General features: G+C 41.1%; 1 long non-coding RNA gene across 6 annotated transcripts in view; it reads left to right on the forward strand.

The window, feature by feature from the left end:
- Positions 1-25,050, forward strand: part of LOC138755647 (uncharacterized) — an 83,075-nt gene that overhangs the window by 40,524 nt on the left and 17,501 nt on the right. For 3 of the 6 annotated variants that reach the window (XR_011352447.1, XR_011352443.1, XR_011352444.1), the window contains one exon: positions 17,028-17,235. This is a non-coding gene — a long non-coding RNA (uncharacterized lncRNA). Of the gene's footprint in view, positions 1-5,980; positions 6,062-17,027; positions 17,236-25,050 lie in introns of those variants that run through there. The other 3 variants (XR_011352446.1, XR_011352445.1, XR_011352448.1) reach the window with 2 other exon arrangements.

Raw genomic sequence — 25,050 nt, forward strand, 5'->3', positions numbered from 1 at the left:
GTCCCAAGGGAATCAATGGGCGTGTGGAGATTATCGTGCTCTGAATAATGCCACCATCCCTGACTGATACAGCATCCTAAATTTGCAGGATTTCTTGGCGAATCTACATGACAAGCGGGTGTTCAGGAAAATCAACCTTGTGCATGCCTATTACTAAATCCTGGTTGAGTCTGCAGACGTTCCCAACACAGCAGTAATTACTCCTTTCAGTTCTTTTGAATTCCTATGGATGCTATTTGGTTTGCGAAACGCAGCTTAATTGTTCCAACGATTTATGGACTCCCTGACCTCGATTTTGTACATGCTTACATCGATGACATTCTGGTAGAAAGTGCCGAAGAAGTGGACCACGGGAACTATCTCATAACTCTGTTCCAGGGCTCGATAAATATGGGATTTCAATCAAACTGAAAAAATGTGATTTTGGTGCCAATGAACTCACCTTTTTGGGGGATCGAGTAACAAAGAACAGCATCTTGTCAGAGGAAGCAAAGGTGCAGGAAATTTGAAACTACCCCATGCCCACTTAATTTACCAAGTTACGGCATTTTCTGTGAATGATAAATTTCTACCGCCATTTTCTATCCAATGCTGCACCTTCCCTGCTAGGACACCCTAAGCAAAGCGACCCTCAGTCGCTGGAGTGGGTGTTACCACTGGAGCCATCAATCAACTGGATGGCTCATGACACTGTCTTGTGCCTTGAATTCAAGCTTGTGTAAATTTCTATAAATACAAGTAGAGTTTGGGTGTGGTTTGGTGAAATTCGGTGTCTGTCATTAATTCTCTGAGTAAACTCAAAGTGGGAGTTAAATTCCTCAACTATATGTGCAACTCAAACATTATGGGCACAGTTACAACATTCCCTCTTACCTTTGACCAAACTCCTCAAAGGTCTGGAAAAATCAACTTCCAAGAAACCGTTGCTATTTATTGGAGATGCACTTCAGGCCATCAACAAAGTGAAGACAGCTCTTACTGATGCCACTATGCTTGTCCACCAGAGGCCCAATGCCTTCCTCTCACTCACCACAGATGCCTTGTGGGAGCTGTTTTGGAGCAATGAATCAATGGCAGGTGGGAGCCTCTGAGATACAGTACATTTGGATGAGTACTCCTGGCCATGTACCTGGCCACCAAGCTTTTCTGCCATGTGCTGCAAAGCTGCCTCTTCACTATTTGCACAGATCACCACCAGCCAGTTACAGACAAGCATGCAGCACTGCTCACCATGGGAAATCCGCCACTTGGATTTCGTCCTGCATTTCTCTGGTGACATCAGGCACATCCAATGGAAATCGAATCCTGTAGCCAAAGCCCTCTCCAGACTGGAAGTGGAAGCTTTGCACATGACAACAAATGTGGATTTCAATGCAATGGTTCATGTACAATGCACTGATCCCAAATTCATTCAGTCCCACCAGAATGACACAGGTCTCAAACTGGAAGTCTTGCACATTGGCATCTCAAGTAGTACAAAAGCGTATGACACATCCACTGGCAATGATGCATTGAGAAGTCTTCAGTGTGCTGTAAACTCTCCCATCCAGGCAAGAAATTGATGATCAAGCTGGTTACTAAATGTTTTCCTAGCCACGCATTAAATGTGATGGACTATGGGCAAAGTCCTTCTTATCATGTCAGTGTGCCAAGGTCTGCAGACACACTAAGATCAAATTGGTGATTTTCCTGTCCCAGGTTCTCATTTTGAACATGTCCACCTGGTTGGACAATTCCCTCTATTGAGAGAGTATACCTATTTACTCACCTGTAAAGATCAGACTACAAGATGGCAAGATTCTCTGCGGAGACAGTCCCCTGGAATTTTGTTGACCGATAGATTCCAGCCTTCACTATTCCAGGGCCAATAACAATTGACTGTTTGAACCTTAGTCCATCCACAGGCAAACAGTCTCATCGAACGATTCCACCAGCATTGACAACTGGAGGTGAGGCATCCCAGTGGAACGAATTGTTGCCCATTACCCTGCTCACCATTCATACGGACATAAAAGCAGACCTACATAGGTTGTTCAGTGGTGGAAAATAACATTTAAATTTAGACATAGAGTAACAGGACATTTTGGCCCACGAGTCCCCACCACCCAATTTATACCCCATCAATATGTTTTGAGCAGTGGGAGGAAATCAGAGTTCCCAGAGAAAATCCATGCAGACATGGGAAGAATGTATAAACTCCTTACAGACAATGTGGAATTTGAACTCAACTCCAGTCCCGATTGTTGGCGCTGTAAAGGTGTTGTGCTAACTACTATGCCATCCTATGGTGGTGTCTCAGACAGTTCCCAGGGAATTTGTCGACCTTGCTCCAACAACTAGACCACTTGACGCTGCCAATTATGTCAACCAACTATGCCAATCTCTGGAATCACTCAGGCCAACACCAACCTGGCAAGCAGCTACTGCGGTCTATGTACCAGCCAACTTACCATGCTGCACACTTGTCTTGGTTAGACATGATGCCATTCACAGTCCAATTCAGCAGGTATGTGATGGCCCTTACCAAGTCATCCAATGTCAGCCCAAACATTTTGTGACAGAGAGACTGATACTGTATCTGTTGACCGTTTAAAACCAACATGCATTGAGAACCAGCTGAATATGACATCCACTAAAACTGAAAGAACAAGACTCCAGCCCATCCTGTCAACCACTGCAAGTGTTTCAATACCAGACTAGATTTGGCCAGACAATCAATCCACTGACCTTTATGTGGCAGGACAGATCCAAAGAGTTGCCACCTTGAATTACACAAAGGCTGAGGGGGGAGGGGCTTTTGTGACCACATGCTTGGGCAGGCTTTGCGTAGAATTGGTCACCACTGATTATGTAATGGAGGTGATACTTGACTGCTAAAACACGCATGCGCGGACCAACAACAGGACAACGTTGTGGTCATCTGCGGGCAAGGAGCAGCATGACATGGAAAGAGAGAGGGGGAAGCAGAGAGAGAGAGAGAGAGAGAGAGAGAGAGAAGGTTCTGGTGAAAAAATGGAGAATTAAGGACACAAGGTCCAACTGAAACAAATAGTGTGAACATCTGTTCCTACATTGCCTCAATTATAATATTCAAGGAAGATTTGGACAGATACATGCGGGAGGGTAAGGAGAGCAATGAACTGGGTGCAGACCAGTAGGATTAGGCAAAATAATAGTTTGGGACAGACTAGAAGGGTCGAAGGGCCTTTTTACTGGGCTGTAATGTTTTACTGGAGTCGGTGCTGTGCAATTGCTCAGCAAAAGGAGGCATAAGGCACTCCTTCTGCCTGATAGCCTACAGGTCACCCTTGGGTAAGGTGTAGTATCTGTTTAGCCTCCCAATCACAGTCATGTGAAGCCATGGATTGCAGATGGTGGACTTTTATTTTACAAGCAAATTCTACAACTTTGAATTTATGGTTGTAAACCTAAAAATACTGATCAATGGCCAGGGTTACCCATCCTGTATGGACACTGCAAATGAAGATAACGGGAAACCACTTCAGGATTTTTCCCTTGTGTAATCATGACCTCAACATCGACTATGATCTCAGCTCAAAGGTGAAGCCTTTGCCGAAGGAAAACAGGGGAGGAAATAGCTACAATTCGAAGGGTCAGAGATCATGACGGATGGAGAGGCATGATCACCTACCAAATGGCAAGGAACCTGAATGAATGAATGTTTTTATTTTAAAAAAATTATTTAGACATACAGCACGATAGCAGGCCATTTCAGCAAACAAGTCCGTGCTGCCCAATTTACACCCAATTAACTTACAGCCCTGCTACATTTCAAATGGTGGGAGGAAACTTGATACCCTGGAGAAAACCTACGCAGACATGGGGAGAATGTACAAACTCCCTATAGGCAGTACAGGATTTGAAACCCAGACCAAATCACTGGCGCTGTAAAGGCACTGCACTAACCGCTATGCCAACCGTGCCGCCCAATGTTCTATGAAATAAAACAAAAAAATTGTTGGAAACAATCAGCAGGTCAAGAAATAAAGGGTCAAAGCAATAAGGTCTGAAACATTTACCATTTCTAGAGATGCAAAAATGGCATCCAGAGTTCAGTGAGAACACTGTCACCAAAATTTGCCATCTCATATTTTACCATCTCATGCTGAGGCATTTAGATGCTGAACACAGTCCTAACTATCTGGTTCACTATCAAGCAGCACAACATGAGCATGTTGCCTGCATCAATAACAACGAACACTGGTTAATCCCACAGGGAAATGTTTGATATACTTAAGCTTAAGGTAGAAATATTTCTGAAATGTATGTTTTTGGGGGTATCAAATTTACCAACCCTTGACTCTTCTGAATGAAGAAGGAAGCAGAAACTCAGAATGAAGATTACATTGGACAACAAAGGTTTTGCTTCCTGAACACTTTTGGATGTATTTTATGGATTTTGGGCTGCTGATCACAAAAATCACCTTAAAAATTTCCTACCACATACCGTTTTTGTCGTCGTAACATATTCCTGTCATATTTTAAGTCTACTTCAAGCATGCAAAATCATGAAGTGCAACATGTCATTGAAAATTTATTTTCAGTATTTGCACTTGGTCTTCTCCCTGCTGATCTTGGTGCAGTCAGTGGTGAACACGGTGAAAGGTTTCACCAGGACATTGCGACCACGGAGAAGTGGTATCAGGGCAACTGGGATCTATCAATGCTGGCCGACTATTGTTGGACACTGACACGAGAGGTATCTGATGCTGAGTAGAAACAAAAATCAAAGGCAAAACATTTTTAGGTCAGTTGATCTAACATGTCAGCATAATTATGCGATTAAACATAGTAAATTCAATAAAATTTTAATTTAACATTTCTCCATTGTGATGCAGCAAATCTGAAATCGTCTTTGTGTTCAGCTTGAAGTTGTCTATCAGAATCCCCAATTTTTTCAGGAAGCAAACCGTTTGAAAAATAAATTGTTGTCCAGTGTCATAAGCTTGTAATTAGCCATGCAAAGAGAAACCTGCATTGCAAAATCTTACTGTTTGCCCAGCAAAGTTTTACTGCATGTTGTGTGTGATATTTTGATAAATAAGGTGCAGCTCTCCTGAAATGGTTTTTGTTGGTAGATAGGATTATGGAAATGGGTGTTGTAAATTGTTGTGATATTCATTTTATTAATTTTTTTATTCTACTGTAAATAAGTTTTCCATGATCAAACTGCAACAAAATCAGCGTCTTTAGCTGTATCCAATTCCCTGTGGTTTCTAATTCAGCAGATATTATTTAACCAATGAGAAAAGAGAAATTAAATACATGTTATGATTGTAAATCAAAAAATTGCAGATTCTGTAAATCAGAAATACAAGCAAAATTTGTAAAAACATTCAGTTCTGGCAGCTTCTGTGAAAAGAGATTCAGAGTTTCTGTTTCAAATTTTCTTCACAAAATTTGAAATATTTGCCAAACCATAGGAAAGCAAATGCCAGAGTCCAGAGTCAGCATTTTCTTCACTTATTTGGATCCAGTACAATGCACAATATCGTGTTGGAGGTAATCAGCAGGTTATACAGCTTCCATGAAAAGCAATAGGCATCAACGTTTTGGGCCCGAGCTCTTCATCAGGTATGCCAAAAACTTGCTGTCTCCCACACAGATAGACAGCTGACATGTCTTACATGTTACTTATTTTGATAATGCGGGCACCTTCTTTTTCTCAGTCCGCCATTAGGATCAAAGATGGCTTGTCTCCATTTTAGTTTGGTAATTTAGGAGGTTGTCGATGAGTCTAATGTAGGACCTGCAGACTTGTGCGGAGCTGTGGCAGGACACATGGACCCAAGATTCTCAATTCCATAGAAGGCAATGGCAAATATTATACTGGTACCACTTAAAATGCAAAGCAAAAAAATATAATTAAATGTACGATGGTGCCAGTTTTATAAGTGGAAATATTTGGATATTTAAATCTGATCCAAAAGAAGTTGACTTCCTCGCATTTTGTTTACAGCTATGCTCATGAATTGTTCTTAATATTGGAGAAACATTGCTTCATGCAAAAGAAAAATTATGGAAGTGATCTGCATGGGACTTTGCCAAAAAGTGTTAAAACTTCTCCAAATTGTCAGGGAAACCATCCAAGCAGCCTTTGCTCCTTGAATAAAATCAAAATCTATTTGATAAATACATTGTCGCAGGATAGATTGAATTCCACATCTCTGCTCTTTGTGGAAAATGAGTTTGGATGGAAAATGACAGAAATAACAACCACCGAAACGTCAGTAATATATCGTTTACCTCCTATGGGCGAAGCAAGACCAGCTAATTTCCTCCTGAATTTCTGTGTTTTCACCATTAAAAAAATTCACCAAGATGAAAAAATTGACTAAACAGCGAGGATCAAAATATCCATGGGGTTTCCACCACCTGCTCACTTTCAGATTGTTTTAGGATCTGTCTAGGATGGTAATCAGCGTTCTGTCTTCAGAAGAACATTAAAATGAAAGCCAGTAGTAAGGCTTACTGAGGTAAAATAGTCAAGAGTCAAATGGTAAATGTAATTAGTCACAAAAAACTTGCTCTAACAATCCAACCTGATATCTAACTGACTCCACCCTGTATGGAGTCACCATCAGTATCACAGGCAGATTTCAGTGAGTCTATAAACTGCTTTGAGTCAGCTTTTAGATCTGAAAGAGCAGAACAAGTATTTCATGGAAGAAAGAAGGAGCAAAATCACGTAGCTTGAATAGATTACATGTAATAGCACAACACTGCGGTTGCTTTGGGAGCCAGCTAACCATTGAGTTGATCACTGTGTGTTTTGAAGTATCCAGCTACATTGAAAATTTGACCTGGATATTTCATGGAGGTGACAGCAAAAAGAAAATAAAGATAACTGTTACGTGGATGCAAAATGGTGGTGCTGCAATGGCAGCAATGCCTCTGGTCTGGACCTGAGAGAGTGGGGAGCAGGACCTTGCTCCCCTGCACGTCCTACTCCCCAGTCGTAATGCGGATGGACACGCATAGGTTTAAACAACTGTTAAAGGGCTGATAGTGTTTTTTTTAAAAACATCTAGAAACCACAAATGCCTGTGCCCAAGATGGCAGTGCCCATGCTTGGCAGCAGACTACATGAGATTGAAGGCTTTGAGGAATCAGCAGACTGGCACAGGGCATCAGAATGGGAGAACACATCTATTAATGAGAAGAAAATTTCTAGGAAATGATGCTACAGTGAAGGTGGCTAAAGCAATGGACAAGAGAGGGGCTGAGTGACTGAAGGATCCACACAGGCAGTGGGCTGCTGGAGACTGGTTCATGGGGACCAGGTATCAGTGGGAACCAAGTCTCGGGACTGGAACTTGAAGGGACCTCGGATACTGAAAGCTTCCTAATTATATTGGAGGTTCACTGATCACAACCTTGGTCATTTGCTCCTGCAGTAATGTGATCTGTGACTTAACATTGAACAAAACGTGCAAAAGGGCCACGACAGGGAGAACGGTGAGAAAAGTCACAGAAGAGAAAGCTCTGATCAATGTAATTCCACTTCCCTCCCAATGCCTCCATCCTGCTTCGTATCTTGATGAATAACACATGGTGACCAGCCTTATGCAGGACACAAAAAGGCTGCTCTACTGCGGTCCAGACCCCAGCAGCTGCAGATTTTCTTGTTTGCCAGCCAAATGCAGGGCTCTATTGGACCTATAACTGGAGTGAGTTGGCCAAGTGATTTCAGCAATTAAAGCAAGGCTTTGAACAGCTTCTCTCTACCTCTGTTGACTTCACAGGCTTGACTTGTGTGGAATAAATCAGATGAATGATTTGTAGATGTACACGGTGTGATGGAATGTTAAGGCTATACTATCACATAAATATTATTTGTTAAGTCTACTATCTAGCCTTGCATACGTCTGCAGAAATATCTACAGGTCATTGCATTTCAGCTGGATTTTGATGGATGAGACTGCAAACATCTAGAGTGTTGAGACACCTTGTCATGAGTCCATACATTTCAGCTGATTTAGGATTGGCATCTTTGTGTTGCTGAATGGTAATGTCTTAGAAAAACAAAACGTTTTTGTGGACAAACCCCTCACTAACTTGCCAGCATTGGATATATTTCTTCTTGAATGAGTGCTTTTTCCAGGAAAGAGCAATTAATCTCTGGTGCAACTTACCACCGTCCTCTGGTGGTGAACTACACTTGGTCTACAAATGGCCTGCTGGAAGAAGCGCAGCTACTCACCAAGTCATTCATATTCAGCTTTTCCCTTGCCCTCAATCGACCCAGAGTGGCTGGGTCTCAATGTAAAATATTGATAATTCCTTCCACACCCCCATCCCTCCACCTATGCTCTTTGTTTTAGTTCTGTGAAAACCATAAGCTTTCAACACCTACAATATCAATTTGAGTTAAAGCAATGATGTCTTTTAACAATTGTCAAATCAATAGTTAGGGATTTCCCACAAAACACCAATGAGAACCATTTAGTTTTAAGGGTAAACCCATCATCTTCTCAGGAAATCTAAAATCCTCAAAGAGATGTTCCATATTAACGCAGACCCCAAAATGAAACAATAAATTTTAAATAAAGACATTGGTAAGTTATTCTTCGATATGCAGTATAAAGATACACTTTGAAAATAGATTGTAAACAGTAAATAAATTCAGCATCTCAAGAGCTTTTCTAGTAATATAGAATCCCTGATTAGTTAAAGCACAAAAGTAGACCACGAGGAGCATTATGTCCATGCCAGCCCTCCATCAGAGTAACTCATTAGTTCCAACCTGTTTCATTTCTCCATAGCATCCCAATTTAAAAAAATTGACTTACATTTAGCTAACTAATCAGATAATCATTTTGACAGATGCATCCTGCCCAGTTATTCTAATGGCAACAGTCCTTACCCTCCACTTCAATAAAGCACCTTCCTTGAATTGTTTCTGCATTTTGCACATGCACTGATTTACTAAGTCAGTCTCACTCCTGGGCATGTTTAAAAGTCACAGCCTTACAGATTCACAACCATTCCCCATCTCTGCACTTCCTATTTCACAGAAACATCATTGTATGATTCATGTAGCCATACTTATCATCACTCATTGCTGAAGATGTTTCACCGGTGACCCGCTCTGCTCAGAAAATGGCGATTCCTCATCCTTATTAACAATGGCAGATTTTATTTTTACGTGTGGGATAAGTTGGAGTTTCTTATCAACCACTGTCGTGAAGGAATAAAGACAAATAATTTTCTTAAACCTCAGCACATCACTCCTTTCAGGGTAATTTCTTAATATTAACTGGAAGTTGTTTGGTGAATTCCTGCCATGTTTCTCTTAATATACAGTGTATCTACAGATTTTGGGTGTGCGTATTTAATTTAGTACCAGGCTCTGAGAAGAGTTTTAAAAGCAATGTATTCTCATACTTGGAGGGAGGGGGTTATTGTATTGATACAAAATTATAGAAAGATTCAAATTATGTATATTACATACTCATGGATTGTGTAGTTCCCGAAGCTTATTCAGTAGTGGCATAACCTTTAATCTAATACAGAAAATTAACTACAGCAATATCATTAATGATTGGTACACATAGTAAAATTGTTCTGTGTTACTTTATCATACATGTTATTTATTACAGGTATGTATTGCTTGTAAACACATTTGATCTGCCCCTTTAACAATATACTTGAAGTGGTCTTTATTCCTCAAACCTCAATCTTATTTTTGTTCATTTGAACATTTAAAAAAGTCAGGCAGCGTCCATGGTGAGAGAAACAGTTAATGTATCAGATTGACTATCATTGAGTACAGAATGAGAAATTTTGATCTGAGATTCAAAAAAAAGAAAGCAGGCCAGGCAACATCTCTGTGGAGACAAAGCAGAGTTAATGTTTCAGGTCAGTACAAGTGGTCATATTTTGATCTGGTTTACTTTGACGCTTTGATTGCAGCAAAGGTCAAGGGGGAAATTTGTCTTTTCTGCCATTCAGCAAAAATCTATTATTTATTAAATTACTAAACACCAGATTTGTACCTCATGACAGGGCTAGTCTATTGATGCAAACCGTTGATCCCACAAATGACAGCTGAGGTGTGTAATTCAAGCAATTAAATAAACATAAATGAAAAGATAAAGATAGAAATGGAATATGAATCTATTCGATTCTGCCTGATTATTTTACGATCCTCTCAATTGACCCGACAAGACAGCCAGCTCAGGATTATTTAGGAAATGGCAATAAATGTTGGAATTAACCAGTTGAGAATGATTGACTAGTTGGCTCTAGCCCTATGTCTAACTGTTGAAACAAAGTACTTCATATACAGCTCCTGCAGTTGCAGTGTAATCATTAATAGCTGCCACCATCACAAAAATGCATAAGTAGTTGAATAAATAACTAGTTTAATGCATTTATGGATAAGGTTAGGGTTATTTGTATAGTTTGATCTAAGATAAGGTCAACCTGATAAATTGTCTTTTTTTACAAGAAATATGTGAGAAAATTCAACGTACACCTCTTATTGTCACCAGGAGATGCTGATTTTTCTAGACTGAGAAGTGAAATAAGGCTTGAAAGTAAATTATTCTCAGAGGAACAGGAGACATACAAGGGGGTTGGGCTTAATCTGATCCCACAAAAAAAGAATGGGGACATGTATAATGGAAGATTTTGTGTTGTTTTTTTACTTCTGCAGCCTTTGCTTCTGCAAGGCTGAGAACCTGCTTGTTTTTTAGAATCATAAGCTATATTCCACTGAGGGGCCAGAGATGCTGTTATCTGATGAAAGGACATGTGTGTACCAAGAACATTTAATCTTCCTGTTTGTTTTGGTCACAGACTGTCAGAGGCCTAGCCTTGATGCAAAATAAACCATCGTATTCAAAGTGATCTGAAAATTACATTATTCGATAGAAGCTTAGCATGCTAGCTTGCTTGCTTATCTTTCTTGCTGTGCTGGGAATAGGTGCTTGGGTAAGCAGTTTTTGGGTAATATAAGCCATGGTCCCGCTGCTGAAGTTTGAGACTCTCCGAGAGGTGGCAACATCTCTCAGCAAGAAGAAGAACTTCTAGAGTCCAGCCAACGTCCCGGTCGGGGGAGGTGGAAAAGCTGCTACCGGCGCCCTGACAACCTACTACAAGTGTGCGGTCGTTGCCTCGCTTTGGCAGTTGGGACCAGTCCAAGCGTTGATAAGTATAGTTGGGAAGGGCTTGCATATTGTAGTTTGAAATCAGCTTTTGAATTTGTAATAAACATTTGTATAAACTGAGCTGCTCTTGGTGTGTGTGTCTATTTTCTTTCGGTAGCTCAAACACTGTGACCAATCTAAAATGAACAAAATGAGAGGTATAAGTTTACCCAAGACAACATGCTATTGTGACAGAGTAAACAGAGTATATAGATATGTTTTTGGGAGATAAATTGGGAAAGGTTTGTTAGAGTAGGTAACATACAAACACTTTAAAACAGATCTTATTTGAAATATTGGAGCTCTGCTCCATGCTAGACATATCAGGGCCTCAGAGCATTTGCAAGAGCTTGGAAGAGTGCTCAAGGGACTTCACTAATGGATTGTTGTTTACAAAAGGTAACAGATGAAGGAGCTTGTTGGAGCCACATATTGTCTGGAGGAGAGCTTGCTGTTGTAAGAGGGTCATGTGGTTTTGCAAGCAGAGAGAGTAAAACAGGCTTTTTCAGAGAGAGAGAGAGAGAGAGAGAGAGAGAGATCACTTGAACAGTGCTACGGCCAGCAGAAGTAGCTGGGACTGGAACAGGACAAGCTGGCAAGCTTATGAAAAGCCCATTTGTAAGACACTTGGTCATAGCCCTTGTGGTTCATGCAAGAGGATAGAACTGACTGTCTAATGTTTCACTTGGAATAAGAGAAACAAAAAGGAACTCTGTGGTGACCTGAAAGAAAAAGGTTATCATCTGGAGAACCCTGAAGGGGCAAGTTTTATCAGCAAGACACTGGATTGGCTGATGGAAGTATATCAATTGTGGATGTCCTGGAACAACAAATCTCTCTCTGAAAACCAACAAAAACCTTCCTGAGCAGTAACCATTTACCTTTCAAGCACCAAAGTCTGATGAACTTTATAAATGTTAAATTCTGTGCACAGTATAAGAATTGCCTGCAACCAATGAACTTGGAGGAATGGACTGTGAATCAAAGAACTTACACACACATTACACACATGTGCGCTTAGAATTAGCAGGGGGTTAAATTAAGTTAGTTAAGTTAATAGTGGTAAGTTAAAGTGTAATTCTATTTTCATGTTTAAAGATAGTTAAAAGCAACTTTTGTTTAAGTAACCATTTGTCTTAGTGAATCTCTATTGCTGCTGGGTTTATTGGTCCTCTGTGCTCGTAACACTATCCCAGGGCTTCAGGAATGAACAGATGCATCCTGGTTGTATGAGGCAATAAAAGAACACTCATATCAGATACTGACAGGACAAGACAGCATGATCCTTAGAAGAATAGAGAAAGTGTATACAATTAAAATGTGCCAATAGACAAGAACTATGAATATTATCAACGTGAGTTCTTGCAGCATTTTGTGTGTTGGTCCAGTTTTCCAGCACCTGCAGTCTCTCTTGTTTATCTCTGAACTGTATCATAATTCTTTCTGAAAAGGCATGAAAATACATGAAATTTGAGCTGATAATACTTATACCATTTAGGGATCCCAGGCAGATGTAGGGAAGGGGGAAGATTGTGCACAGTGGCCATGAAGAGAATGGGAATATGGAAAGTAGTGGTGTGGAGTGAGGGGGGAGGGTGCATATTCCAGAAGGCAAATGAATAGGAAGAGCAAGTGCTTTAGAATCAAGGGCAGGAAAACCTTGTTATCAGTGCCTCTTTCTTAAACTCCATGATGTTTCTCAGACAGCTTTTTATCACAACATGTCAATACCAAAGATCTGACTGCCCTATTGACTCAACCTCACTGAGCCCGTTAAACTGTGGACGTGTGCGTGTGCACACATTTTGCAACCAGGGCACAAAATAAATTAATGTGCCTACAAAAGGTCAGTTACCTAAAATAATGAAGTTAAATATACTATTATACATTACTTTGTAGAATGCAATCCTACTTGTATTATCTGAAAACGTGCCAATACATTTTTATTAGCCATGAGAGATAGACTGTGCCAAAATGATCTTGAAACAATTTTACATTTGCACAAGCATTCAGTGGGCACATTCTTTGGTCACAGGAAAAAAAAATTTGCAGAACATAATATTTTTGTTCACACTGACTGCAAAAAATTAGAGGGAACATTGCTGAGCATATTTTTTCTACTTGAATATTTATTATTTATTTAGTGTTTTTGCCTCTTCCTTTCATATCATTGTTATTTTTGTCATGTTGTGTAATTTATGTTCCTATGAAGCTAAAAAAAAGTAATACTTTCATTGCATCTGCACATTGTATTGATGTATCTGACAGTAAACTTCATAAATTGCATGGGACTAGTACTTGGTTCAGTGGGTGTCTTAAAGGATACCTTAAACAAATAGTTACCTGAACCAATTTGTTGCTGAAAGACCTTTCATTGATTCACAGAATCTTTTCATTTCTATGGACAGGAAATAAATTTGCCTGCTACTTTTCAGCTTATTTACAAGCATGTGATAATGTAAGGAGAAACCTTCAGTAAGTGTGCAAGTCCCAGGATTTGACCCCACAAATTTTTTCTCATTTATCTGATAATTTAGTCCTGTATTATTGTTGATACCCTTTCCTTGGGTACTCAATCAATATCAACCAACACAATTCATCTTTAAACAGATAGCGCTGGACATAATCTAAAATTAGAAAAAAATAATGATCATGCCATTGCATTTATGGAAGTCCAGGAGAAATGTGTCGTGCTATTCTGCTATCTGATTGCACTAAATCCATATCTTCTTTACCTGTCCTGTTCTTATTTTCTCACTAACCTTTCCCCCTTCCAGTGATAACTCCCTCCATCCTACTCACCACCTCTTCCTCCTTCTGTCCAATACCCAATCACTCCTTGGCCCTTTGCCAGCTTTCCCCCTTTTCTCCCCTTTGATATACTTAGTATCACCCTTTCCCACTTTAGGCTTGTTAAAGGACCCTAACGCGAAGCAATGACTGACCATTTCTATCCGTGGATGCTGCCTGACCCATTGAGTTGTCCCATTTCTCATTAGCCCCTTTTCCACTGGCATCTTGCCCAGGAATTAATAGGGAATTAACTGGTTAAAGGTCCAGTGAAAAAGGAAAGCAATCAAAATGCCGGCATGAAATGACGTAAAAACACGTCAGGGATTACGGCCTCAACCCACACTAATATCTCCGGCATCACCTGACACCAGCGAGCTGATTAAACCAGTGGAAAAAGGACAACTTCCATCCATTCCATTAGAAGGTAGACTCTCTGATGCCCAGGGATGAGTTGTGTTCAGTGGAAAATCAGTCAGTGTCCTGGTTAAATATGGCCCAGTGCAAACAGCAACAAACGGCTTCCTATCCCAGGACACTGCACGGCCAATTAACTGGATGCCAGTGGAAAAAGATTCTTGTTTCTCAAGATTCTATCATTGGAATGTTTTTGTCTCTCTTTGTAATTTTAAGAGTGAACTGCATTGTGCAAATGGGGATTTCAGATGAGATGTCAAACCAAAGACCCACTCAAGTTTTCAGATAGATATAAAAGATCCCAGAATGCTGTGTTGAATGTATAAGTAGAAGTTGAATTAAGAATGTAGAAATGTAGAAAGTGGTCACAGGAGGCTGAAGAACGGTTACAAGACTTCCTCAATTCAACGATTGGGCAGTGCATGAGTACACTGAGGCTGTTCTTCAAAACAGCTGTGGATGAGTGTGTCCCCACCAAATCATTCGGGAGTTATCCCAACCAGAAGGCCTGGATGAACAATGAAATCCAGAACCTACTGAGAGCCAGATCACAGGCATTTAAGTCTAGAGACCCAGATCAGTACATCAGAAAAGCTAACTCCTGGGCAAAGTGGAGATTCTGGATGAAAATGGAAGCAATAAGGGACACCCAAAGCTGTGGCTGGACCTAAATGCCATAACCTGTTACAAAACCAAATCTAGTAATGTAGCAGGTGGCAAAGCTCCTCTCCCAGAGGAACTCAATATCTTTTACACCCAATTTGATGACTAACACCTCCACGTCCCCTGATGATGCATCTTGTTCATATCTGAGGACGACAAGTGTGCTTCATTCAGGAGAGTGAATCCGAGGAAAGCATCTGACCTGGATGAAGTACCTGGCCGAGTATTAAAGATCTGTGTTGACTAACTTACCAAGGTGTTCACAGAGATCTTCAATATCTCACTCCACCTGTTTCAAACAGGCGTCAATCATACCGGTGCCCAAGAAAAGAGTGTAGTAACTTGTCTTAATGGCTATCAACCAGTAGCACTTACATCAAAGTGTTTGGAAAGGCTGGTGATGAAGCAGATCGGCTCCTATCTGAGTGGTGACATGGATTTATTCAAATTCACCTATCGTAGTAACAGGTCTACAGTAGATGACATCTCACCGGCTCAACACAAAGCCCTGGAACACCTCGACAGCAAAGATGCATACATCTTTATTGACTACAGTACTGCATTTAACACCATCATCTCCTCAAAACTAATTAGCAAACTCCAAGATCTTGGAGCTAACACCCCACTGTGTAATTGGATCATGGATTTCCTCAACTCCAGACCACAATCAGTGAAGATTAGTAAGAACCTCTCCTCCACAATCTCCATCAGTACTGGAGCACCACAGGGCTTTGTTCCTAGCCCCTTCCTCTACTCACTTTACAACTATGATTGTGTGGGTCAGTATGACAATAACACCATTTACAAATTTACTGATGATACCAGGGCAGTGGGTTGTATAAAGGAAGGGGATGAGTCAGCACACAGGATGGAGATTGAAAATTTGGAAATTTGGCTGAATGATACACCAGCAACAACTCAATGTCACCACAACTCAGGAGCTGAATGACGACTTCAGGAAAGGAAAGCCAGAGGTATATAATCCAGTGATCATTAGTGAATCAGAGGTGGAGAAGGTGAGTAAATTTAAGTTTTTGTGAACCACTATCTTGGAGGATCTTTCCTGGACCCAACACTCCAATGGCATTGTGCAGAAAGCACTTCCTTGGGAGTTTGCAGAGGTTTAGCATTACATCAGAAACACTGGAAAATTTATACAGAGGTGTGGTGGAAAGTGTGCTGACCAGCTGCATCATGGTCTGGTATGGGAACACCAATACCCTGAGCATAAAGCCCTCCAAAAGGTAGTGGACAGAGCCCAGGATATCACAGGCAAAACCCTCCCCACTATTGAGTACATCTACAGGGAACGCTGCTGTCGGAGAGCAGCAGCAATCATCATAGACCCTCATCACCTAGCATATGTTCTGTTCTTGCTGCTGCCATCAGGAAAGAGATTTTGATGCACAAGACTCACACCACGAGGTTCAGGAACATCTGCTCCCCCTCCACCATCAGACTCCTCAACAACAAACCCAATCAGGGACTCATTTCAAGGACTCTTATTTGTGCACTTTATTGATTTTTTTGTTTATATTTGTTATCTGTTTACATTTCTTAGTTTGCTTACATGTTTTACGCTGTGTACAGGTTATTTTTTGCACGACCTGTTAGTGATAATTGTGTTGCGCCCATAGGTAAAAGGAATCTCAAGGTTGTATGTAATGCTATGTATGTACTCTGACAATAAATCTGAAATCTGAGGAAGACGAGAGCTTTATCTATAGTTGGCTTTTAGTCATCACTAAAATAACTTATCTCAGTTATGACACACAGGTTGTCATTTGCACGATTTAGCTGGCTAGGAACTGGCTGCGATGTTTTAAACATTACAATAAGGTTCAGGGTTTAACAATTGTCATGAGTGGCTTTAAAGTGGTTCGGGGCATCCTGGGTTTGTAAAAGTCACTATCAAAATATGAGTCAATTTAATTGGTTTCCATTGAAGGTGCTTTTGCTTGAACATTTTAATTCACTCAACAGATGGCGTCGGAGGTGCGCTTTGAAAGGAAGTCTGCAAGGCAACAATACAGAAGAGTGAAGTGTAATTGCAGCATATTCACAATGGATGTACAAACCAATGCAGAGACATTTGGAACTACTTCCAGTGTGGTGGGTCTGATTCTCTCTCTCTTGCCCATACTATTCACTCCCTACTTATTCTTGTTTTTGGTGAAAGGAAACTGCTTTCAGCGTGGAAAAAAAATCTTCCAATAGAAATCCTGAATAAAATGAGAGATCTGTGGGAGGGGATATTGATTTGGGGAAAAATAGTAAGGCAATATTTGGATTTTCTTCTGAAGAAAATGGAATCCATTGGGTTGTAAATTCTCTCAATTAGCATAACATACATTACTCTTTGGGTCCTAAATCTGGGTGTAACACACACTTCCATAAATTAGATGCAGTTGTTCCAAATATATAATCATGGGTCCTCTACCGGCACCACCTACGGCTCCTAGAACGCTTCCACCAGCGTTGTCTCCGCTCCATCCTCAACATCCATTGGAGCGCTCACACCCCTAACGTCGAGGTACTCGAGATGGCAGAGGTCGACAGCATCGAGTCCACGCTGCTGAAGATCCAGCTGCGCTGGATGGGTCACGTCTCCAGAATGGAGGACCATCGCCTTCCCAAGATCGTATTATATGGCGAGCTCTCCACTGGCCACCGTGACAGAGGTGCACCAAAGAAAAGGTACAAGGACTGCCTAAAGAAATCTCTTGGTGCCTGCCACATTGACCACCGCCAGTGGGCTGATAACGCCTCAAACCGTGCATCTTGGCGCCTCACAGTTTGGCGGGCAGCAGCCTCCTTTGAAGAAGACCGCAGAGCCCACCTCACTGACAAAAGGCAAAGGAGGAAAAACCCAACACCCAACCCCAACCAACCAATTTTCCCTTGCAACCGCTGCAATCGTGTCTGCCTGTCCCGCATCGGACTGGTCAGCCACAAACGAGCCTGCAGCTGACGTGGACTTTTTACCCCCTCCATAAATCTTCGTCCGCGAAGCCAAGCCAAAGATAATCCATTCAGGGGCTAAGGCTACTGTGCATAAACATGAAACAGCAAACAACCTATTATAACATAAATGAAACAGAAATTCCAGTCAGAATTGCAATTGTCCTGAACCTTAGAACTGCACAAATACTGTATGACTTGCTGAATATTTCCTCTCATTTTATGTAAAAATGCCAATTTCCACATTGTACATTCTTTTGATTTTGAATTATAAGTATTAATAGCACAACAAAATTTTAAGATGCCTCACAACTCCTGTCGCCCAGTTTTGATCCCGACGTCAGGTGCTACCAGTGTGGAGTTTGCACATTTTCCCCCCGTGACTGTGTGGGTTTCCGGGAGGTGCTGTTGTTTCCTCTCATATCCAAAAGATGGGCAGGTGGGTTAATTGTCTAATGTCAATTACTCCTCAGAAGAGGTAAGTGGGAAAAAAAAGTGCTATGAACTCAATCCGATCTAATGGGCCAAATAACTCTCTTATGTGCACAAGTAAGCAAATAATTTTGATGGAGACCTGAGGCCTGCTCAGGGTATGCATCACTCACACCAATGAATAATTTCAGTGGAGAGTTAAAACCTTCTGACTCTGTTTTCATGGACTCCAAACCATCCATGGACTCGCAGGTAGATTACATTTCAAATAATTTCCTCGGGAATCTGATCCCTTTTTACCCCTCCACCGTGCCTGAGTCCCTCAACTCGTTGCTCCTGATGCCCAAAGTTTTCATCTCCTGAGTGACATTATACTGGAACAAGATCTGGCTTGTCCTCTCTCAGTCCCCTGCCCAGCAGATCAACCTTATGCTTCACTCATGCAGCCACCTTGCTGCTGTGAGGTCTCACATTCAACCGACAGCACCCGTGCATGGTGTCAATTTACTGCATCTTTTGCGGGCATTGGGGAATATCTATTCAATGGAATGAATGAATGCAAAAGAGACAATACATTTAAGGAGATAATTAAATGAAAGAACTTAGATGGTGGTTGAGCAGAGACGTTAAAGGAAGAAGTGGAATTAAAAAATCCCTTCTGTCTAGAGGGCTGAAAGATGGCAGATGGAGTTTAATACTGATAAATGTGAGGTGCTACCTTCTGGTAGGACAAATCAAAATAGGGCAGACACATTAAATGGTAGACAACTGAGGAGTGCAGTGGAACAAAGTCATCACAAGATCACAAGATAAAAGAACAGAAGCAAGCCACCAGGTCCATCGGGTCTGTTCCCTGACTATGCACTAAGCTAAACTAAACTCACCCCTAGTTCCAATTACCAGCCTTTTCCCCATATCCCTTGATACCCTTACTAATGAGATACTTATCCATTTCCTGTGTGGCAGTGAGTTCCACAGATCCATGACCCTCTGACTATAGAGGTTCTTTCTCCTCTCTGTTTTGATTGGATAACTTCTAATTTTAAGATTATGACCCCTTGTCATCCAACTCTCCCATCAAGGGAAACATCTTATCCACATTCACTCTGTCAAAACCTTTCAATATTTGAAACCTCTCTATGAGATCCCCCTCACTCATTCTCTTATACTCCATCAAGTACAACCCAAGAGCTGCCAAATATTTCCCATACTCCAGACCCTGCATTCCAGGAATCATCCTGGTAAATCTCCTCTGTATCCTTTCCAACAGCATCACATCCTTTCTAAGATAGGGGCCCCAAAACTGTACACAGTACTCCAAATGGGGTCTCACAATGCCCCATAGAGCCTCATCAACACCTCTCTACCCTTAAACACTATGTCTCTCGAAATGTGTGCTAGCATAGCATTTGCTTTCTTCACTACCAATCCTACCTGGGCGTTAACTTTTAGATTTCTCTGCTCAAGGATGCCAGGCCTTTTTGCACCTCCGAAGATTGAATTTTCTCCCCATTCAAATAGTTATCTGCCTATTTATCTCCACTGCCAAAATGTAGCACCAAACACTTCTCAACATTGTACTTCATCTGCCATATTTTTGCCCAGTCTCCCAAACTTTCTATTATCCCTCTTTAATTTTATGGTTTCTTCAACATTTCCTGCTCCACCACATAATTTGATGTCCTCCGCAAACTATTTAGTCCACAATCCAAATCATTAATATAAATTGTAAACCTGAGACCGACCCCTGCGGAACATCACTTGTTATAGGCAGCTATTCTGAAGGGGATCCCTTAATTTCAACCCTTTGTTTTCTGCCTGTCAGGTAATTTTCTAACCAATCTAATAGTGTCCCTGTAGTTTCATGGGCCTTTTATTTATCAGCCTAATATATGGCACCTTATTGAAAGCTTTTTGAAAATCCAAATATATAACATCCACAGGTGCAAAGAGACCTGGACATCCTTGTCTATCATACCTGAGATTTCTTCAAAAAACTCTTAATAGGTTAGTTAAACATGATCTACCCTTAAAAAAATCATGCTGACTAGGACATATCCTGTCATGCATTTCCGGGTATTTCTTAACTTCATCCTTGACTTTAATATGGTACATAATTCTCTAAAAGTTTAAGAAGGCATTTAGTATGTTGGTTTTCATAAATCAGAGTATAGAATACAGAAGTTGGGATGTTATGTTGAAATTGTATAAGGCATTGGTGAGGCCAAATTTGGAATATTGTGTGCCATTTTGGTCGCTGAAATAGGAAGGATATAAACTGTATAGGGAGAGCGCAGAGGAGGTTTACGAGAAGGTTTCCAGGGTTTGAGTTACAGGGAAAGATTAAGCAGGTTGGGACTTTATTCCCGGAGCATAGAAGGTTGAGGGGTGATTTGATAGAGGTATTCAAAATTATAAGGGGGCAGATAGAGTCAATGTGGATAAGCTTTTTCCACTGAGAGTGGGGAAGATTCAAACAAGAGGGTAAAGGGGAAAAGTTTAAGGGAAACATAAGGGGGAATTTCTTCCAGCAATGGTGGTAGAAGCGAGATCGATGTTAATATTCAAAGAACGGTTGGATAAATATATGAACAGGACAGATGTGGAGGGTTATGGGCCAAATGTGGGTCAGTGGGACTAGGTGGGAGAAGATGTTCGGCATGGTCTAGTAGGGCCAAACTGACCTGTTTCTGTGCTGTAAATGGTTATGTGGTTATAGATTTTACATATACGACAGGTTGCATGGATGAATGATCTTCTAGTTAATCCTCAGATGTTGAACTCAGTTTTGTGTGTCAGAGGTGAATGAAAATATTCAGCAGAAAGATATTTGCTTAGATCAGGTAACCCAGTCAAATTTATGGAACTGGATTAACAGCCCAGATTTTATCCACTGCACATGAAGTAAAGCAAATTCAGTAAATACGGTAATTTGAGAGTTGAACTCAGAACATGACAGACATTAAAAAGTCTCATCTAATTCATTGATGCCTTTCAGGGATTAATGCCTATCTCCAGTCTCACACCAATATAATTAAATCTTAAAATTCACAGGCAAGAAGCAACAGATAAGAAATTATACCTTGTCAACGTCACCTGCATCCTAAGGGCATATATTAAAACAATTGCATCACTCTTAGATTCCAAAGGAGGGTGGCAGATTTGCACATCTACATTTTAATAGTAAATTAAAATTATTGCTTTTTTAAAAAAAACGAGGTCCAGGTCAAATTGCTGTACAGAATAAGACAGGACAAACTATAGTTTTAAGAAATAATTATTTCAGAATTTGCATGCTGTTTTTGTTACCCTATTAAACATTCACAAAAGGACTACTATTTGTGAAAAATTAAATATTATCAGCAATATTCGCTCATTATGAAGGCAAACAAGAAACTATGCAGATGTTGGGGTCTTGTGCAGTATACAAAATTGCTGGAGAAATTTAACAGGTCATGCAGCATCTGTAGGAAGCAAAAAGGAGTTGTCCATAATATGAAATAAGATAGGTAATTTCGGACATAAATCTAGTGGTACATTACCAGTGATGTCGAGCCTATTAACATGCTTAGATTTTTTAATTAATTACTCCTTAATGTCACTTTGTAGTTGTTATTTTCAAAATTATTGTTAAGAATATAAATTATCTTGGAAGCACAGAGTTAGATTAAATTGAGTGAACTAAGGACAGTATTTTTTTAGGAAAATAGAACACTTTAAAATAAGCATTTGGCTTTCTTCTTCTTTGGCTTGGCTTCGCGGACGAAGATTTATGGAGGGGGTAAATGTCCACGTCAGCTGCAGGCTCGTTTGTGGCTGACAAGTCCGATGCAGGACAGGCAGACACAGTTGCAGCGGTTGCAGGGGAAAATTGGTTGGTTGGGGTTGGGTGTTGGGTTTTTCCTCCTTTGTCTTTTGTCAGTGAGGTGGGCTCTGCAGTCTTCTTCAAAGGAGGTTGCTGCCCGTCGAACTGTGAGGCGCCAAGATGCACGGTTGGAGGCGCTATCAGCCCACTGGCGGTGGTCAATGTGGCAGGCACCAAGAGATTTCTTTAGGCAGTCCTTGTACCTCTTCTTTGGTGCACCTCTGTCACGGTGGCCAGCGGAGAGCTCGCCATATAACACGATCTTGGGAAGGCGATGGTCCTCCATTCTGGAGACGTGACCTACCCAGCGCAGTTGGATCTTCAGCAGCATGGATTCAATGCTGTCGGCCTCTGCCATCTCGAGTACTTCGATGTTAGGGATGAAGTCGCTCCAATGAATGTTGAGGATGGAGCGGAGACAACGCTGGTGGAAGCGTTCTAGGAGCCGTAGGTGATGCCGGTAGAGGACCCATGATTCGGAACCGAACAGGAGTGTGGGTATGACAACGGCTCTGTATACGCTTATCTTTGTGAGGTTTTTCAGTTGGTTGTTTTTCCAGACTCTTTTGTGTATTCTTCCAAAGGCGCTATTTGCCTTGGCGAGTCTGTTGTCTATCTCGTTGTCGATCCTTGCATCTGATGAAATGGTGCAGCCGAGCTAGGTAAACTGGTTGACCGTTTTGAGTTTTGTGTGCCCGATGGAGATGTGGGGGGGCTGGTAGTCATGGTTGGGAGTTGGCTGATGGAGGACCTCAGTTTTCTTCAGGCTGACTTCCAGGCCAAACATTTTGGCAGTTTCCGCAAAACAGGACGTCAAGCGCTGAAGAGCTGGCTCTGAATGGGCAACTAAAGCGGCATCGTCTGCAAAGAGTAGTTCACGGACAAGTTGCTCATGTGTTTTGGTGTGAGCTTGCAGGCGCCTCAGATTGAAGAGACTGCCATCCGTGCGGTACCGGATGTAAACAGCTTCTATATAGCAGGAATTGAGTCACACAGCAAATAGTATGTCAGTAGCAAAATCCCACATGGTGACAGACATAGTGTCAGCGCCAAGGTCTCCTCTGGTGTTAAAACAAGGAAGCCCTTTGATTTAAGTAATAATGATACGAATCTCTCAGTCGCCTCCTGCCAAAATTCCTGAAACTTTGGGCTAGAATTCTGGATTTGTGGAAGGGCTGCCAAAATAGTTGCCTTAAGTGCCACCAGAACATTTGTGCACCTTCACAGCTCCAACAGATCAGGAAATGCAGTCAACATTTTCCGACAGAAGATGATGATAGGTGAAGGATAGTTCTGATGGTCACTCAGGCCTGAATCTGGGTCAGTGGACAATATAGCTGGTCCCCTTGTCTCCCAGTTAAATATTCTCTGCTGGAAGAACTCATTCGATCAAGCAACATCATGGGATTTTTAAAAAATTGTCAATGTTTCGAGCCAAAACTCTTTATTGGGACAACACTTTACTGAATTTTCCATTCATAAATTTTCTTTCTTCTTGGAATATATCTATCCTGCAGAAATATCCTCCATTTATGCTCTACAGTCCCTTTATTTATCTTACTTTTCCAGTCAACTTGGGCCAGTCCCTCTCTCATATCACTGTAATCTCCTTTGTTCCATTGAAATATTGACACACCTAATGGTCGCTACTTCCGAAGGGTTCCATTACCTTTAATTTCCTAATCACCTCAGGCTCATTACACATCACCCAATCCAAACCTGCTGATCCCCTGGTGGGCTTATGGACAAGCTGTTCCAAAAAGTCATCCCTTAGGCATTCTATAAACTCTCTCTCCTGAGTCCCAGAACCTTCCTGACTTTCCCAATCCCCTTTCATGTTAAAATCCCCTAAAAAATTATTTTGATATTTTTCCTTCCACACGCTTTTTCTATTTCCAGCTGGAATTCGTAGTCCACTTCCTGGCTGCTATTTGGGGGCTTGTATGTAACTGCTAATAGGGTTCTTTTTACCCTTGCCATTTCGTAATTCAACCCATAAGGATTCCACCTTATCTGACCCAATCTTCATTTATATGGGGCAGGGGATTTTGAGACTTCGATGCAACAAGACACACTTTTCTACATAAAAGTTGTGTAAAATTCTTACCTCATCATGAATTCAATGCAGATTAAATGCAGAGAGGTTATAAATTTTATATAAGTGCTTCTAGCAATTAAACATTTGTTTTCATATAGAATATACTGAGGTCAAACAAAGACTCAGAAAAATAATAAGATTATTAGTGCTCACATTTATTACATCAGAGAAAAACTTTTGTAATTTGTGATTAATACATACCAAAAATGGGAAATACAAAAGTCTTCTTTTCAAGAAATGATATCAACAGCAATAACTTGGTGTACTTGCCCAGGAAATGGGCAAAGAAACTAGAACCAGTTCAATAAAGATTCTCTAGTAGGTGTTAACTTCAAAACTTGTATTTATAATCTCACACTCTTTGTCATAAGGATCACCAATCTGCAAATGGGAAATATAGATGCCTTTATATTTTAAAGAGTAAAACAAAATGGGAAGTATTCCTGCATTTACCATATAACCATATACCCATATAACCATTTACAGCCCGGAAACAGGCCATGTTGGCCCTTCGAGTCCGCGTTGGTTCACTTTAACAACTCCACTAGCTCCCCCCGTCCCGTTCTCTGCCCATAGCCCTCCAACTCCCTCACATCCATGTACACATCCAACCTTCTCTTAAATGACAGAAGGGACCCTGCCGCAGCCAT

The sequence above is a fragment of the Narcine bancroftii genome, chromosome 2 (genome assembly GCF_036971445.1).
Source record: "Narcine bancroftii isolate sNarBan1 chromosome 2, sNarBan1.hap1, whole genome shotgun sequence".
Lineage (NCBI taxonomy): Eukaryota > Metazoa > Chordata > Chondrichthyes > Torpediniformes > Narcinidae > Narcine > Narcine bancroftii.